General features: G+C 38.2%; 1 pseudogene; it reads right to left on the bottom strand.

Annotated features, from left to right (window-relative positions):
• Positions 1 to 461: 461 nt before the first annotated feature.
• Positions 462 to 684, bottom strand: LOC120878303 (annotated as a pseudogene).
• Positions 685 to 18,611: the final 17,927 nt, after the last annotated feature.

Raw genomic sequence — 18,611 nt, 5'->3', positions numbered from 1 at the left:
ATGTGTGAAATTTCAATAGGGACCTCATTTCTCTATTTTGCAATTTTATGATGGATCTACTATAATTATAATGATTTTATTATATTTTTATTATATATTTGTATATTTTAAATGGTTTTTTTATTATAGAGATAACTATGATATGAAAGAGTGAGCTGAATAATAGATTATATTATTGATGAATATATGTAAAACTCAGATATTATTAATTTGATCATATTTGCCACAAAAATTATTGGAAAAAATAAGTCTATTCTCTATCTCTGTTTCTCCACTGCTAATATACATCAAATGTCCCCAGCAATTTCTTTTAAAATATATAAACCATGGTTTAATTAACAGATATCTGGGTTAGCAAATTAAAAAAAAAAACACTTTTCTTATTTCTACTCATTATGTCCCCAACATTAATTTAAACTGTCTTAATTTCTTTTACAAAGTTAACTTTTATGACCAATGCATTTTGTCAAGATCAAAATCTAAATGCATGAAGAATTAACCTTGTACAATAATGAATTAACAAGATCTGAAAAAGATAAAATGAATCACTAAATGATTATCGTTAGCAAAAAGTTCCACTCTGGTCTCTTAGGGGGAATGATGGAACACTCTTTTATTGAACCCCATTATCCTAATGAGAAGATATTCTACACTTGATCATAGCCAAAAGGCTGGAGAAGATATTGTAATGAATTACTGCCAGTGCTTAATGAAGACATTTTATAATTATTGAAGCCACATCTGTTTGATTAACGAGTCCTTTCCAAGATCCATGCATCCTCTGCTATTTAGTGGATGGCAGAATGCACAGACTGTGTATAAACTCTGGTTTCTCTCTTTCATGAAGGGAAACCTTATCTGCCAATGGCAAATGTTGCTCTTAATGAACTTAAAAAAGGCTAATCTCCATTTTGTGCAGTCTTTGTTTAAATCTTAGTTCACTAACTTCTATCAGTGGGCCTCCCTGATAGCTCAGTTGGTAAAAGAATCCACCTGTGCAAGAGACCCTGGTTTGATCTTGGGTTGCAAACATCCACGGGAGAAGGGATAGGCTACCCACTTCAGTATTCTTGGGCTTCCCTTGTGGCTCAGCTGGTAAAGAATCCACCTGCTATTTGGGAGGTCTGGGTACAATCCCTGGGTTTGGAAGCTCCCCTGGAGAAGGAAAAGGTTACCCACTCTATTATTCTGGCCTGGAGAATTCTATGGACTATATAGGCCATGGGGTCACAAAGAGGCACAACTGAATGACTTTCACTTTTAGTCACTTATTGATTTGTGGCATTGGGCAGGTCACTTAATACTCCATTGCCTTAGTTTCTTTTTCTGGAAAACATAATACTAATTTTATAGTGCTATTGTCAGGATAAAAGGAGATAATAAATTCAAAGCTCTTATAGTAATGCTTGGGCTTCCCAGGTGGCTCAGTTCTAAAGAACTTGCTTGCCAATACAGGAGAGTGGGTTTAATCCCTGGGTTGAGAAGATCCCTTGGAGGAGGAAATGGCAACCCACTCTAGTATTCTTTCCTGGGAAATCTCATGGACATAGGAGCCCGGTGGGCTACAGTCCATGCTGTCGCAGAGAGTCAGACACGACAGAGCTCAGCACAGCCGTAGCATCATCATAATGCTTGCATAAACACTAACTCTGTGTACCAAGCACTGGCCATGATTCTAAATAAAGGGAAAATTTGGTACTCCATCAGAACCTTGATATTGTTATCGTGTACATAAATTAGTAACGTATTAGTCATTCTTTTTGAAGAACGTGATAGCATGATTCTTTTAATGTCTCTATGCTCTTCAAATGACAGTCTCACAGACATAGAAATTAAATTTATGGTTACCAAAAGGGAGAAGGAGAGGGGTACAAATTAGAAGTATGGAATTCACAGATACAAACTACTATACATCAAGTAGATAAGCAACAATAATTTATTGTATAGCGCTGGGAATTGTATTCAATATCTTGGAATAGCCTATAATGGAATATAATCTGAAAAGCATAAGTGCATCATTTTGCTGTATACTTGAAACTAATATAGTATTATAAATCAACTCTACTTCAATAAAAAAAAGAAATTTAAAAAATGAGTGTTCTCAGTTACTCTGACTTAGAATGCCCTAGAGCAAGCAACCTTGAAATTCCAAATTTGTTCTAACAGAAAAGGGATTGGAAAAGAAAGTTACATATTTACAACTTGATTGTAAAACATACACACACAGTAACCACATCAATATCATTGGTCTCATAAAACCCAAGTATTATTTCTACAGAGGACACATTCTTCCCATCCCTCAGTTACAAAGGTAGGAAAAGTTGGACTAAGGTTTTACTTGAGCTATAGGTTTTTAGGGAAAAGTGTCTATGTATAAAGCTATATTAATACAGAGGTCCCTGGATATCTAAGGCTGCTTCATTGAATTCAGTCATGTAACCAGGTTCCTCTGGAAATATGTTTACCACCAAGATAGGAACTAAGTTTACCACCAAGATAAAAACTTGAAACAGCCATGTGTTCTACTGGATGTGTGTTTAAGAGGAAGGGAGTTCCAACCTGGGAGGTCTAGGTAAACTACACTAAACATCCAGGAAAAGTTGTGGCATATTAAGAGTTTTCTCTTAACAATTCCATTTTCAGGCAATGCAAGTACACCAATAAAAGTAATTTGCTCCTTGAAACTTTGCCATCGTAAAATCTCCAGTACAATGCCAAGTACATAAAAACTACTTGGTAAAGATTTTCTAATTAAATGAAAAAAGTAAGTGAGCTAGAATCAGTTTCCAGTCTTTCTACTAATTTTAAATAGTGAAAGAAGGCTTGAAAATGGAGGTCTTTCAAATTCTCTCTTTAAATAAGGTTTACTTCATTAATGATATTCATATATATTTAAATTTACTCATTTGATATTTAACCAGGTTGTCAAGATTCTTATTAAAATGGAATTTAAAATTAAATATATATTTGATTGAGAAAACTGTTCACTTAAAAAAGAAAACTTTTCCTAAACCCTTGCAAATTTAAGTCAAAACATTTGCAATTATTCCCACAAGTTAATGCTGAAGTATTATTTCCCAGAATGCTTCTGCTTCTGTCATGACTTATGGTTGGCTTGTTTATTCCTATTGTACCCTATGACATAGTGTTTAAAAATATTAGGTCTCCTTTATAAATATCATTCATTAGTGCTACTAAGTGAAGGCCCCATATTGTCATATTACAATTTCATTCATGTAAACTTATCCAGAGGCTTGTGCCATACATGCTTATGATTTTCAGATATATGCTTAAGACACATGTTAAAATAAAATTTCACTGCATAGGCCGGGATTGCAAAGAAAATAGTGAATTACAATGGAGTTTCCAAAATGTCCTTCTAAGAAGAGTGATTTTTCTTCCTTTTTTTTTTTTTTTTGAGCTAAAGACAAAAATATATACACGCATATACATGCATGACTTGATCTAATCACCAGGGTGTAATAACAAGATGTTTATAAACATTCTGAGGATGACAAATACCCCTGGTGAATAAGGCCATCATGTCAAGTTCAGAAAAATAGGCACCCACAACTTCTTCCATTGCAGTCCACCGATGGTTTAGTTTTAAAGGAGGCACGCGAGCCATCTTGTCAAGTCTCTTGTCATATAATACCTATTTGTATTTTCTCTGAACTCTGACATGCTTTCCCCATAAAAATAAAAAGGGGAAATACTAATTCTAATTCACAAGCACTGCTCTTCACTAATCAATTCCACTATGTCAGAGTTGATAGCATATTGACTGATGTACCAAAGTTAACTCTGGATTTCAGATTACAAAAAAGAAGTGGCAGGAAATACCTATCAGGGTTTCAATGCAGATGTCTGAAGGAAAAAAAAGGATTTTTTGCTATCTTCAGTAAAATATTTTCCTGCAAAAATTATGTAATTTCTATTGAATTCTATATTTTTTAAAAGATGAAAGCAATTTAACTTTCAGAATTTCAGTGTCCTTTATGGGACCTAAACCATCATGGTATGGGAATATTGGTAATGCCTTTAAAATATTTGTGCATTGGTCAATACTTCTGCTAGGGCTGAAAATCAGTGTGCATAAAATAAACACACAGTTCTCACCTTCATATTAGTTCTCTTCCTGAATATTTTCATTTACCGCACTAGTCATTTCAACTCTATGTATCAGTCATCTTTTCCTCCATTTTTATATCTAGCAAATCAACGTTTTTATTGTTCTGTCTTTATCTATTTAACTCTTCTTCACTTCCAGTGAAATCAATTCACATTTATGTGACTGGTTTCTGGTTTCTCTCTCTACTGCTAATCTTTCTCTCTTGAGGCCATTCTAAGAGCTCCCTCACACCAAGTTTCCTAAAGCATCCACTTAACAGGGCTACCTTCTACTTCAGACTTTACCATAGTTCAATATCACTCTTCTGTCTGGCACTGAAGACCCCGAGTTCTATTTCTACCCTCACTATTTTCCATAAGTTATGTATATGAACCTTATGAGCGGAATTCATCTTGTCTATTCCTTCATGAATCAGGAAAACTGAGGGTCCACATGCTGGTGGTGGGTCGTAAGAAGGGGACCTGGCAAAAGTGCTTCCAAAGAAGGCTTAGGAATATGGGAACTGATGCTGGGCATCTATCCTCATTCCATCTGGCTGCTGTGCTAAGTTGCTTTAGCCCTGTCCAACTCTTTGCCACCTTATGGACTGTAGCCTGCAGGCTCCTCAACCATGGGGTTTCCCAGGCAAGAATACTGGGGTGGGTAGCCATTCCCTTCTCTAGGGGATCTTCCACTTTAAATAAATAAATATTATCATTTATGTTCTCGAGAAATAAATATATAGAAGAAGAAAAAAATAAAAAAAAAGACTGCAAACTAAGCTATCAGGAAACCATGAAAGAAGGCAGATGGACAAAAATTCCACAAACTGGCTCACTGGAGCACTGCCAAAGCAAGCTTCCACTTATTTTTTTTTAAAAACACAATCTAAAAGGAGAAGCATGAGAGTGAAAGCACATAATTATTACTGCTATTATCATCACTATGCTCTATAACAGTTGTTCAGTAAGGAGAGTTTATTATATGGTTTGCAAAACAGGTCAACACATCTAGCTAAGTTAATCACTTCACGCCTCGATTATTCTATTGCCTCCTCTTGGACTTCTTTCAATCTCTTCTACTTCCTAAGCATCCTCCAATCCCATCCCATTCCAGACCCATATCTTCCCCATCCCTGTTGCTATCCTAGTACATACAGAGTGCGCTCTGATTTCCTACCATCTACAGCTTCACTTTCAGCACCTGGACAGCGCTCATTATCTGATGAGACTTTTGTTTCGTTTTCCAGATTAACCTTGACCTTTGGTTATTCATATATGATTTCCTTCCCTCCAGGCTCAGGTCAACATCAGATTTTGCTCACGATATTTTCTCCATTGAAAACAGTATTCAGGTTCCTCACCATGGATCCACATCCTTTGTCCTTTTAGGAACACGCTCTGGGCTTTCTAACTTGTTTGCTGATCTCCTCTGTCACGTTTATTGATGACGCTCTACCATGTATACAATGTATTAACCCACTATGTAGCTCTTATATATATATAAAAACTTTTTTCATGTTAAATACATGTCAGTCATGTCTAGGCCCTTATCTATACAGCTGTCCTATATAGCTCATAACAGACAACATAACAACAGGCAAGTAGTGAGCAGCCAAAAATGGCTCACAATTGTTTTATAAAGTAACTTGCCAGAAGCAAAAATCCTAGCTCATCTTATTGGTTCTTTACAATTTCAGATAAATATCATATTTTGGATTGTTTTATTTTTCCTCACACTTTGATTAGTTCTTTTCTTAATGGAGTACAAACTCATGGCTAAAAGCTCCCTCTACTGGTTTTCTTTAACATATCAAGAAGAAAATTTAAAAACAGTTATCCAAAATATGGCCTTCTCTGATGGCTCAGACAGTAAAGAACCCGCTTGCAATGAGGGAGCCCTGCAGGAGGGCACGGCAACCCACTCTAGTATTCTTGCCTGGAGAACCCCATGGACAGCGGAGCTTGGCAGGCTGCAGTCCACAGGGTCACAAAGAGTCAGACACAACTGAGCGACTAAATACAGCGTCCAAAATATATTTCCTAAGAAGTTATAATTAATTTAAGTAATTCAGAAAAGTCATAATGGTATGAGTCATTATTTGTCTGTGCTTTTACTCATATGATCTAGTTTCTGAAGAACTTATGCTACTATAGTTTGTAATCAGCTATTTCTTTCGAAGAAATATTTAATTTTTCTTCTGGCCATCAGTGCCACTATGCCTCATTCTGTACATTTGAATCATTCTTACAACTCCAGTATTTCCTGGGAGGCAATACAGCACAGCGGTGGAGCACTGGGGCTCACAAGTCAGGCTAACTTCCTCTGCACTGCCTTTACCTTGACCCTTTATTAGCATCAATTAACTTGATGAATTTATTAACATCTGCGTATCTCACTTTCTTCACAAAAGAAATGGGGATAACAGTAGTTCTCTCATACTGTTGTTGCAGGTTTCAAATGTTCAAGCAAAGCGCTCAGCACAAGCAAGTACCACATCTTCAGATCCTGGTAAGGCCATGACTCACTACTTCATCAAAAGCAGAGAATGAACATAGTTTACCATGTCTTTTTCCCAGTGTCTTTGACTTTTTTTATTCTCTCAACTTTGCCATGATTCTGTTGTCAATATTCTCTATCTTCTCCCTGGTGTTTCCCAGTGATCTTGTTTGTATTGCCTTCAGTTTATTTATTTATTTATTTATTTATTTTTTATCACTGGTAATCATCCTAACAAAATTTTGTTTGTACAATATTTTTATCTATATATAAAATGTTGTATAGCAGAATTCCAGAACTTATTCATCTTGTATTAACTGAATTTTTATCCAAAAGAATTAGGAATCAGGATCTCATAGAGATATTGTTATCCCCATGTTCATTGAGGCACTGCTCACTATAGCTGATATGTGCAAACAGCTAAGTTCAGTGACGGATGAATGGATTTAAAAAGTGGACTATATCTACAATGGGATATTCAGCATTAAAAGAGAAGCGCATTCTGTAATATGTGACAGCATGGATGAACCTTGAGGACATTATGCTAAATGAAATAAGCCAGGCACGAAAGACAAATATTGCATGCTTCTACTTAGATGTGGTATCTAAAATAGCCTTCCCCATATTTTTAGATGTCTTTCAATTTACTTGCTAGATATCACCCCAAATGGCTCATACTCTGTGCAGAAAAATAACTGACCTGTTCCTTGAATGAAACACAAAGAGAGTTGGCACACACTTTCATTAAAGTCTTATTTTATCCTTTTCATTATGTTTCATTGAAGTCGATAAACAGGCTTTCAACAAGAACAAGTTGATTTAATGATTACTGGATTTCAGAATCATGGCTGCCAACTAAGACACATTTTTTCCCACTACACTCCATAAGTTTAAGAGCATGTTTATTGATGTGAATTATATCATTTACAGAATATAAGGTGAAGTTTGTGGACATTGAAGACAGAACTACTGTTCCCATAACCTGTTTATCTCTGGCAGTTAGGTAACCTTGTCCCTCAACTGTAAAATAGGTATTATGCTCATTTCAATTATTTGCATATAATTAAAGATTATTGAAGTAGATTATCATGCAGCCTGGTTTTAAGTCCTACTTATAGTCTAGCAGATATATAGATTAAAATATCTGTAATGAGCAGTGCTGGTATGATTAAATATGAGGTATTATCACAGTATATATTTAAGTATATTATATCTATATATATTTCAAACTAAGTTTTTATACTTGAATTCATAATAATTTTGACTTGGTTTTTGTTAAGAATGATATCCCAGAAATTTATATTTATCACTCACTGGTAAAGTTAGGATGATAAAGAAAAAGTACTTTTTACATAAATCTCAGAATGTTGATATTGTTCACTGTGAAGGTCACTTCAACAGCAATTTATTTTCATCTTCATGATATTTTGGAAACATTTCAGCACATTTCCAAAAGACTGTTTCAAATTTAGATTTCATGGTTAAACATCTGGGTTTCTTTCTCGGTCCATTTAGCTGCATTTCATATATATACCCTCCACTCCTTCAGAAAATAAAAATAGATTTTTTAAAAACTCAGGAGGTGAAAGACAACAACATTACACAAAATTAAGAGGCTTGGGTGACTTAGTTTTGGATAGTCATTTTTAATTCTAGAAAATACAGTGAGATTCCTTGAGGAAATCATATTAAACATATTTTAGCATCACTGTAAAGGCAGAGTTTTAGAATTAGAGAATATACCTAAAATTCACTCATTCAAATATAAGAGCATCAGTGTATTTAAGATTTTTTAGCATTCAGTATTACTAATCATGCACTCTACAGCCCTAAATACTAGATCCAGACTCCTTCCCTTTAAACCAGCCTACCTTGGAACCTATCCTCTTGACAGTAGAGAGTTTGACTTATGCAGACTGTGTATTGTCTAAATTTTATGCAAAAGTTATAATCAGCTCTAGAATCTCATGTGAGATAAGTTTCTGTTACTTTTCCTATGTAAAGATTTTTGAGCTGGGTTATTGAACACTTACATCTTCAGATGTGGTTTCGGCTTTTATCTTGTTATTGTTTAGTGGCAACATATTTACACTAGAGTTGGGACTCTGAATCTCTTCTTTCTTCTACAGTTACCCCCATCTTTAGGTGTATACCTTAATATGTGTTTTTGAAAACTGTTTTAAGGTTCCATACTTCTTTCTTAACAGATTCTTCTAGAGCAACTTTCTTTTGATAATCCTTCCATAGTTTCCAAATTAGACACCAAATGGATGTCAAGTAGTACCCAGATGTTGAGAAAATGTAATTTATATATTTATGTACAACTGTGTGCAGCCTTGTTCTAAGTAAATGTTCCAAGTTAAACTACGGCTTGCTCTATAGTCAGTACTTCATATTAGTTATTATTATTATCATTGTTATTACTGAATGCATTAATATCCCTGCCTTTCTCAAGGGAACTCATGCTTCAATGACATACAATGAAGATTATGTGGGGAGCCAGTAGCTCAACACGTAGACAACTCTGTATTTATCCTTGGAAAATAGAAATATAGATTCCCTCAACTGAGGTCACCTAAAGGAAAAATTAAGTTTCTGTCATCTTCATTTTCATCTGAAATGAAAATTCAGTACCAGTAGGGTGGTACAGATATGTCATTAAGAGATTATGGTCCACTCCACTCTCAGAGATTTCAGTGTAGAAAAGATTTGTCTGACCTATTATTCCCAAATGAGTTTAGTTCATCTCTAGTAACATTGTAGAATGGATAAAATATTTGTTTTGGTGGTCAGAATCATGGATATAGATTGTCAACATCTTGTTTATTATTTTAAAGAAAGCAATGCCAGACACACTTGAACTGACTTATTCAGTCATCATAATAAATCAATATGCTAATATTTCCATTAACACTCTAAGATTATTAGTGGAGGAGCCCGGTAGGCTGCAGTCCATGGGGTCGCTAGGAGTCAAACACGACTGAGCAACTTCACTTTCACTTTTCACTTTCATGCATTGGAGAAGGAAATGGCAACCCACCCCAGTGTTCTTGCCTGGAGAATCCCAGGGACAGGGGAGCCTGGTGGGCTGCCGTCTATGGGGTCGCACAGAGTCAGACACGACTGAAGCGACTTAGCAGCAGTAGCAGCAGCAGCATTTTTGATTAGAATATCAACTTTTGAGAATGTAGTTTCTCTTCTATGTATCTTAAATATATTACTTTTTTGTATGATGGTCAAATCAATTTTAAAGAAAGATTGGAAAACTATAACATAAAGAATAAGAATATGGGTCAACCTGTAAATTATAAATGCACCAAATTTCACTCTCTTCTTTATAAAAGCCATAGAATATTATATAACAATGACAATAAAAGTGGAAGACAATTTCAACAGAAGAGAAAATGACGCCAGGCCAGGTAGCTGACATGAAATATTTTCTTCACTGACAATGGATAGCATTAAGGAATGCCTGATGAATTCTGAGTTTCTCTGAAATACAAAGGTAAACTCATTTGAAGTTGAAACAATGTCATAACATTTGACAGTAAAACAAGTTTTAGAATATGTGAAATGAATGTTTTTGTGTAATGAGCTTTTATATATTATCTGTGCTAAACATAAAAATGATACCTGCAAAATAGTGAAGTCTAAATTGTGTGAGATTTATGGAAACCAATTTGAGGCTACTACAGAACTCTTTTAAAATGTCTCCATGAAGTTTCAGTTCTGGCATTAAATGTTCACAAGGAAAAACAGGATTTACTCGATGATTTCTAGCCTCTGTACAAAGCGATTTTCAGGCTAATTCCCTGATGCATACCAGATGATCACTGGGGAAAATTATGTAATTCAAAATGGGTAGTCAGCACTAAATGTCATCCTGTTTTCTAATATATTTGGGTGTTTAGATGTGGATCACAATAAACTGTGGAAAATTCTGAAAGAGATGGGAATACCAGACCACCTGACCTGCCTCTTGAGAAATCTGTATGCAGGTCAGGAAGCAACAGTTAGAACTGGACATGGAACAACAGACTGGTTCCAAATAGGAAAAGGAGTACGTCAAGGCTGTATACTGTCACCCTACTTATTTAACTTATATGCAGAGTATATCATGAGAAACGCTGGGCTGGAAGAAGCACAAGCTGGAATCAAGATTGCCGGGAGAAATATCCATAACCTCAGATATGCAGATGACACCACCCTTATGGCAGAAAGTGAAGAGGAGCTTAAAAGCCTCTTGATGAAAGTGAAAGAGGAGAGTGAAAAAGTTGGCTTAAAGCTCAACATTCAGAAAACTAAGATCATGGCATCCGGTCCCATCACTTCATGGGAAATAGATGGGGAAAGAGTGGAAACAGTGTCAGACTTTATTTTTGGGGGCTCCAAAATCACTGCAGATGGTGACTGCAGCCATGAAATTAAAAGATGCTTACTCCTTGGAAGAAAAGTTATGAGCAACCTAGATAGTATATTCAAAAGCAGAGACATTACTTTGCCGACTAAGGTCCTTCTAGTCAAAGCTATGGTTTTTCCAGTGGTCATGTATGGATGTGAGAGTTGGACTGTGAAGAAGGCTGAGCACTGAAGAATTGATGTGTTTCAACTGTGGTGTTGGAGAAGACTCTTGAGAGTCCCTTGGACTACAAGGAGATCCAACCAGTCCATTCTGAAGGAGATTAGCCCTGGGATTTCTTTGGAAGGAATGATGCTAAAGCTGAAGCTCCAGTACTTTGGCCGCCTCATGCGAAGAGTTGACTCATTGGAAAAGACTGTGATGCTGGGAGGGATTGGGGGCAGGAGGAGAAGGGGATGACTGAGGATGAGATGGCTGGATGGCATCACGGACTCAATGGACGTGAGTCTGAGTGAACTCCAGGAGTTGGTGATGGACAGGGAGGCCTGGCGTGCTGCGATTCATGGGGTCACAAAGAGTTGGACATGACTGAACGACTGAACTGAACTCAACTGAAAATTCTAGAATATACATAATTATTATAGTGTGCTCAGTCACTCAGTTGTGTCTCACTGTTTGTGTCCTAGACTGTTGTCTGCCAGGCTCCTCTGTCCATGGAATTTTCCAGGCAAGAATACTGGAGTGGGTTGTCATACCCTCCTCCAGGGAATCTTCCCAACTCAGGGAATGCACCCATGTCTCTTGCATTGGCAGGCAGATTCTTTACCACTGAACCACCTGGGAATTCTCCATGCATGATTTTTACCATAAATCACGTAGCTAATGAAAATTAAAAACTACATACATACTTATACACTTATTCAACAAATGATTTAACACTTTCTGCATTCTGGGTACTGCCCTGTATTCTGGGTTTCCATGATGAGCAAAGAGAACCTCTGCCCTAAAGTAACTTTGGTAAAAAATAAAGTCAAAGAAATCAAATCCCAGGCACAAATGGTAGTTTCCTACTTTCCTGACCCACGTGGTTCTGTGCTGTTCAGCTTAACAAAATGCTTGGCAAATTCTCAGTCTAAGATTTTCAAGTATTCCTTAACAGAAGGTAACAAATTTCCAGGCTGCTGATCTGCTACGGTGAGTTATATCAAAGGACTGCAGACCATGCTCTAAATTTAGGCAAGGTTTCTTGATTCACTCTCCTTGTATTGCTTAGGTCTTTGAAGCCAAGTCTCTAGGGCTCTGCTTACTAAATGTTCCTCAAACATAGAATTAAAAGCCTGATGGAAATAAAAAATAGCGGGCAAATATTCATGTAATTCCACATTTCCCCGTTCCCCAGTCTGACAACTCTGGCGCCTTTGGCCTTCCTCTTATCCTAAGCTGTCATTCAGTTGCAGCCTGAGATATGAGTAGCTTAGAAATTGTGAGGACTCGTGTAAACTCTGGACATAGCAAGGCCTGATGGACTTTGGTTTCAGCCTCACTTGCCACTCACGAGTGGTCTGACCTTTGACAAATCATTTAACCTGTGTGGCGTTCAGTTTTCTCCTGAGCAAAATAAAAGTTTGTTCGAGATGCTCTCCAAAGTCCCTTCGAGCTGGAAAATGTCATGAGTTTATGAACACAATAACCACAAGGCTCCTCTCAGTCTAGCACAGTCCTAGTTCGGTTTTCGTGGCTGGAAAACACCTTTAAAAATAAGCTAATATTGGGATTCCCCTGGCAGTCCAGCGGTTAAGACTCCATGCTTCCAAGTCAGGGCATGCGAGTTCAGTCCCTGATTGGGGAACTAAGATCCTACATGTTCTGAGGCCCACCAAACAAAAAGGAATTTAAATTGCATTTGATTAAAAATAAATATCATTTGTCAATGTGATAGCTGTTTAAAGCAAAGGTATAAAGACAATCCTTAAGCGGGGAGAGGGGCTTCTTTGGTGGCTCAGTGGTAAAGAATTCGCCTGCCAAAGCAGGTCTCTGATCTGGAAAGCTCCCACATACTGTGGAACAACTAAGTGCATGTGCCGTAACTACTGAGCCTGTGATCTAGAATCCGGGACCCAGGCCTACTGAGCACACAGGCTGCAACAGCTGAAGCCCAAGCATTCTAGAACCCGTGGTCAGCAACAAGAAAGGCCACCGCAATGAGGAGCCCGCAAACCACACCTAGAGAGGAGCCTCTGCACCCTGAAACTAGAGCAAAGCCCACAGGGTGTCCAAGAGCCAGCAGGGCCATAGATGAAAAAATAAATAAAATTAAAATGTCAAAACAGTAGGGAGAGAATAACAAGGAATCGTAAGGAGAAATAAGCTAAGTAAAACGTTTTGAAAGTCACTAAGCCAGTGAAACTGAGGGTGGGAATTCTGTTCACCAAACCATCAGTTACACACTGGGAAATTTTTATTGAGCATCTGTGTGCTAAGTATGATTCTTGGCCTTGAGGACACAGCTGTTAGCAATACACATAAGGTGTCAGTCCTTGTATATTTACAGGGGGCTTCCCTGGTGGCTCAGGTGGTAAAAAATCCGCCTGTAATGCCGGAGATGCAGATTCAGTCCCTGGGTCAGGAAGATCCCCTGGAGAAGGAAATGGCAACCTACTGTAGTATTCTTGCCTGGAGAATTCCATGGGCTGTACGGTCGATGGGATCGCGAAGAGTCTGACATGACTGAGCGACTTTCACTTTCACTTTACTTTCAAGCAATTCACAATTATAATGAAAAGTCTTAAGGTTAAGTGAAATAGGACATGTTTGTCAGAAGAATGCAAGATGTAGAAAAGTCCATACTTAGTCATATTTATCTGTTTGCAAGTGGAGGAACTATTGCGTAATGCATTGTGAGCAGTACGTTAGGCTTTTATTCGGAGTCACAGTGACCCAGATTTTAACCTACTTCCCTTTCTAACATGGGGGCTTCCTTCCTATCCTTCGGTAGTAAAGAATCTGCCTGTAATGCAGGAGACACAGGTTTGGTCCCTGGGTTGGGAAGATCTCCTGGAGAAGGGAATGGCAACCCACTCCAGAATTCTTGCCTGGGGAATCACATGGACAGAGGAACCTGGGAGCCTGTATGGGACAGAGGACCCCTACAGTCCCTAGTAAAGTCATGCTCAAAATTCTCCAAGCCAGGCTTCAGCAATACGCGAACCATGAACTTCCTGATGTTCAAGCTGGTTTTAGAAAAGGCAGAGGAACCAGAGATCAAATTGCCAACATCTGCTGCATCATGGAAAAAGCAAGAGAGTTCCAGAAAAACATCTACTTCTGCTTTATTGACTATGCCAAAGCCTTTGACTATGTGGATCACAATAAACTGTGGAAAATTCTGAAAGCGATGGGAATACCAGACCACCTAACCTGCCTCTTGAGAAATCTGTATGCAGGTCAGGAAGCAACAGTTAGAACTGGACATGGAACAATAGACTGGTTCCAAATAGGAAAAGGAGTATGTCAAGGCTGTATTTTGTCACCCTGCTTATTTAACTTCTATGCAGAGTACATCATGAGAAACACTGGACTGGAAGAAACACAAGCTGGAATCAAGATTGCAGGGAGAAATATCAATAACCTCAGATATGCAGATGACACCACTCTTCTGGCAGAAAGTGAAGAGGAACTAAAAAGCTTCTTGATGAAAATGAAAGAGGAGAATGAAAAAGTTGGCTTAGAGCTCAACATTCAGAAAACGAAGATCATGGCATCTGGTCCCATCACTTCATGGGAAATAGATGGGGAAACAGTGGAAACAGTGTCAGACTTTATTTTGGGGGGCTCCAAAATCACTGCAGATGGTGACTGCAGCCATGAAATTAAAAGATGCTTACTCCTTGGAAGAAAAGTTATGACCAACCTAGGTAACATGTTCAAAAGCAGAGACATTACTTTGCCGACTAAGGTCCATCTAGTCAAGGCTATGGTTTTTCCAGTGGTCATGTATGGATGTGAGAGTTGGACTGTGAAGAAGGCAGAGCGTCAAAGAATTGATGCTTTTGAACTGTAGTGTTGGAGAAGACTCTTGAGAGTCCCTTGGACTGCAAGGAGATCCAACCAGTCCATTCTAAAGGCGATCAGCCCTGGGATTTCTTTGGAAGGAATGATGCTAAAGCTGAAACTGTAGTACTTTGGCCACCTCATGCAGAGAGTTGACTCATTGGAAAAGACTCTGATGCTGGGAGGGATTGGGGGCAGGAGGAGAAGGGGACGACAGAGGATGAGATGGCTGGATGGCATCACCGACTCGATGGACATGAGTCGGAGTGAACTCTGGGAGTTGGTGATGGACAGGGAGGCCTGGCGTGCTGCGATTCATGGGGTTGCAAAAGTCGGACACGACTGAGCCACTGAACTGAACTGAACTGAAACAGTACAAGTGAGGGTACTTAAGGAATCAAAAACTATTCTCATGTCCTGCTTGGCTGAGGTTAAGTTGGAAAAAGAGACAGTATCAAGATTTGTAATACCCCTTGTCCTGATGTTTAAGCAAACACAATTTTATAACAGTGTAATTGCCTAGTCTATCCATTATTCATCTAAAAGAGAAGTTACCCCATTTATCCAAAGACATACAGATGACCAATACGCACATGAAAAGATGCTCAATATAGCTAATTATTAGATAAATGAAATGAAAACTATAAGTTATCCCTTCACCCTGGTCAGAATAGCCATTATTAAAAAGTCTACAAGTAACAAATGCCATAGAGAAAGTAGAGCAAGGGACACTTTTTACACTGTTGGTGGGAATGTAGGTTGGTGCAGCCACTATGAGGAGCCGCATGGAAATTCCTTAAAAACCTGAAAACAAAGTTGCCATATATCCAGACAAAACTGGAATTCTAAAAGATGCATACACCCCTGTATTTATGGCAGCACTGTTCATAACAGCTGAACATGAAAACAACCTAAAAACTCTATTGACAGGTGAATGGCTAAAGAAGACTCAGTAAATATATACAATGGAATACTATGCAGTCACTAGAAAGAACAAAATTATGCCATTTGCAGCAACACGGATGGAATTAGAGATTATCATACCAAGTGAAGAAAGTCAGACAGAGAAAGACACCATACAATATCACTTATATGTGGAATATAAAATATGTCACAAATGAACCTACCTAGGAAAGAGATACAGACTCAAAAGATGTAGAAAACAGACTTGTAGTTGCCAAGGGGGGAGGGAGGATAGGAATTAGAAGTTGCAAACCATTATGTACAGAATAGATAAACAATAAGGTCCTACTGAATAGCACAGGGAACAGTATTCATTATCCTATGATAAACCTAAAGGGAAGAGAACATGAAAAAAGCAAGCAATATGTATATAACGAATCACTTTGCTATACAGCAGAAAGTAACACAACGTGGTAAGTCAACTATACGTCAATAAAAGCTAATTAAGTGAGTAAATGAGAAGCGACCCATTTCATTCCTTATTTGATTCTATCACTCATTCATTCAGAAATCCACATGGCAGTCAGGTACTCTCGGGTACATGTGAAGACAGTGAAGCTACCAAGTCACTGAGAAAATGTCACCAGCTCAGTTCTTTTCAGCTTAACTGTAGATATTTATTTAATATGTCTAATGTGGGAATGGGACAAGGGATTGCAATAGATGCTCAAGACACAGGGGCTTAAAATCCATCGGGGAAAACAAGGCACATATGGAACAATTAAATGACAAGGAAAGTTAATGTGATATTAAAAGACAAAAGCTTCCCTGGTGGCTCAGAGGTTAAAGCGTCTGCCTCCAATGCGGGAGACCCGGGTTCGATCCCTGGGTCGGGAAGATCCCCTGGAGAAGGAAATGGTAACCCACTCCAGTATTCTTGCCTGGAGAATCTCATGGACGGAGAAGCCTGGTAGGCTACAGTCCATGGGGTCGCAAAGAGTTGGACACGACTGAGCGACTTCACTTTCACTTTCAAAAGGCAAAACTAGTTACAGAGACAATCGTCTTTATTGAAGTTTGGAGAAGGGGAGAACAATAAATCGGGTTTGTCACCAATCAATTGCAAGCAGCCAGGGAAAACAGTTTTATGTGCTAGAAACGTTATTTTCATCATTATATTCACAGAATGTTGCTTCTGATTTTTGGTTAGGAAAGTGTTGTAAGGGAAATGATCAAATTACATCATCAGTTGGTAAAGAAACATAAATTTAATAGCTGTTTGGACGTAACAGATAATGGCAAGATGTTGCTGACTTACAGTTAATAGTGTACCAAGAAGCAGTCTTTCCTGACTGGTGATGATTACCTACCTACCTATTAATCATCTGATGGTTAAACTGATTAGCTACAAACTTGCTAGCATTTTAAATTAGCTTTACTGCCCCTCACCTTTCATTGCTATGTAACTTTTCAAAATAGATTAGAATTTTGATTAGCCAAACAACAAGCTGTCCGTTTTATGTTATTTCCGAGGTGAAGAGTCCTTCACAGGGTTTTTAGACTGGTAATTTCTCCAACATTTGGCACAGAAATGAATGCAAACAATAAACAAATGAGAACAATCCAATTTAAAGGCATAATGAGCCTTTAAACTCAGCTCATTAGATGAGTTACTAATAAACTCCTAACCTGTTTTCTATTAGGTGGAAAGATGCATTGCATATATATCTTTGTATACACACATGTAACTACTTACCTAACATATAACATAAACACAGTAGAAAGGTATGCTCATGGTGGTTTACTCGCTGTCATTTCCAACCCTTTTTACCCCATAGATTGTGGCCCACCAGGCTTCTCTATTCATAGGATTCTCTAAGCCAGAATACTGGAGTGGGTTGCCACTTCCTTCTCCAGGGATCTTCCCCATCCAGGGATCGAACCCGTATCTCCTGCATTGCAGGCAGATTCTTTTACCACTGAGCCACCAGAAAAGCCCAGTAGAAAGGTGTATAGGATCACAAATATGTATGTCAATGCATATATGTTTCATTTACATATCTATGCTAGTATTTGTTTAACACAATTTCCTTTTATTTTTTGAGTCATACACAGTATAAACATGCCTTTCTCTAAATTCCTCTTTTTCTTCTTTGGTAGAATTGGCTTAGTACTCATTGTCAGAATAATCTTCTGGCTGGCCTCTGTAATCTGCTAGCCCTTCTCAAATTGCTCCTTCCCCATTGCCTTCAGCTTTCAAAAACTGGCATTTCCTGATATCAATCCCATGTTTAAAACTTACTGTTGCAATGTCTACATTTTATTTTAAAAATACATTTGCCTCAACAACGTGATACACGTGTATATGGTGTTTCAATCTGTGCCCTAGAACAGGTAATCCTGACGCTGGGAAAGATTGAAGGCAAAAGGAGAAGGGGGCAGCAGAGAAGGGGATGGTTAGATCGCATCACTGAAGCAATGGACATGAATTTGAGCAAACTCTGGGAGACAGTGGAAGATAGAGGAGCCTGCGTGCTGCAGCCCATGGGGTCGCAGCGTCGGTCATGATTTCATGACAGAACATCAATAGAGATGGTGAGTTAACGTAAGAACTCAAGTGGAGAATGTGGTTGCTATGCTAGAGAGTTCGCCACCAATGGAAAGACTAAACAGAAGTCCACTGCCCTG

The sequence above is a fragment of the Oryx dammah genome, unplaced genomic scaffold (genome assembly GCF_014754425.2).
Source record: "Oryx dammah isolate SB20612 unplaced genomic scaffold, SCBI_Odam_1.1 HiC_scaffold_18, whole genome shotgun sequence".
NCBI classification, from domain to species: Eukaryota; Metazoa; Chordata; class Mammalia; order Artiodactyla; family Bovidae; genus Oryx; species Oryx dammah.
This window is presented reverse-complemented; position numbering and strand designations above follow the sequence as displayed.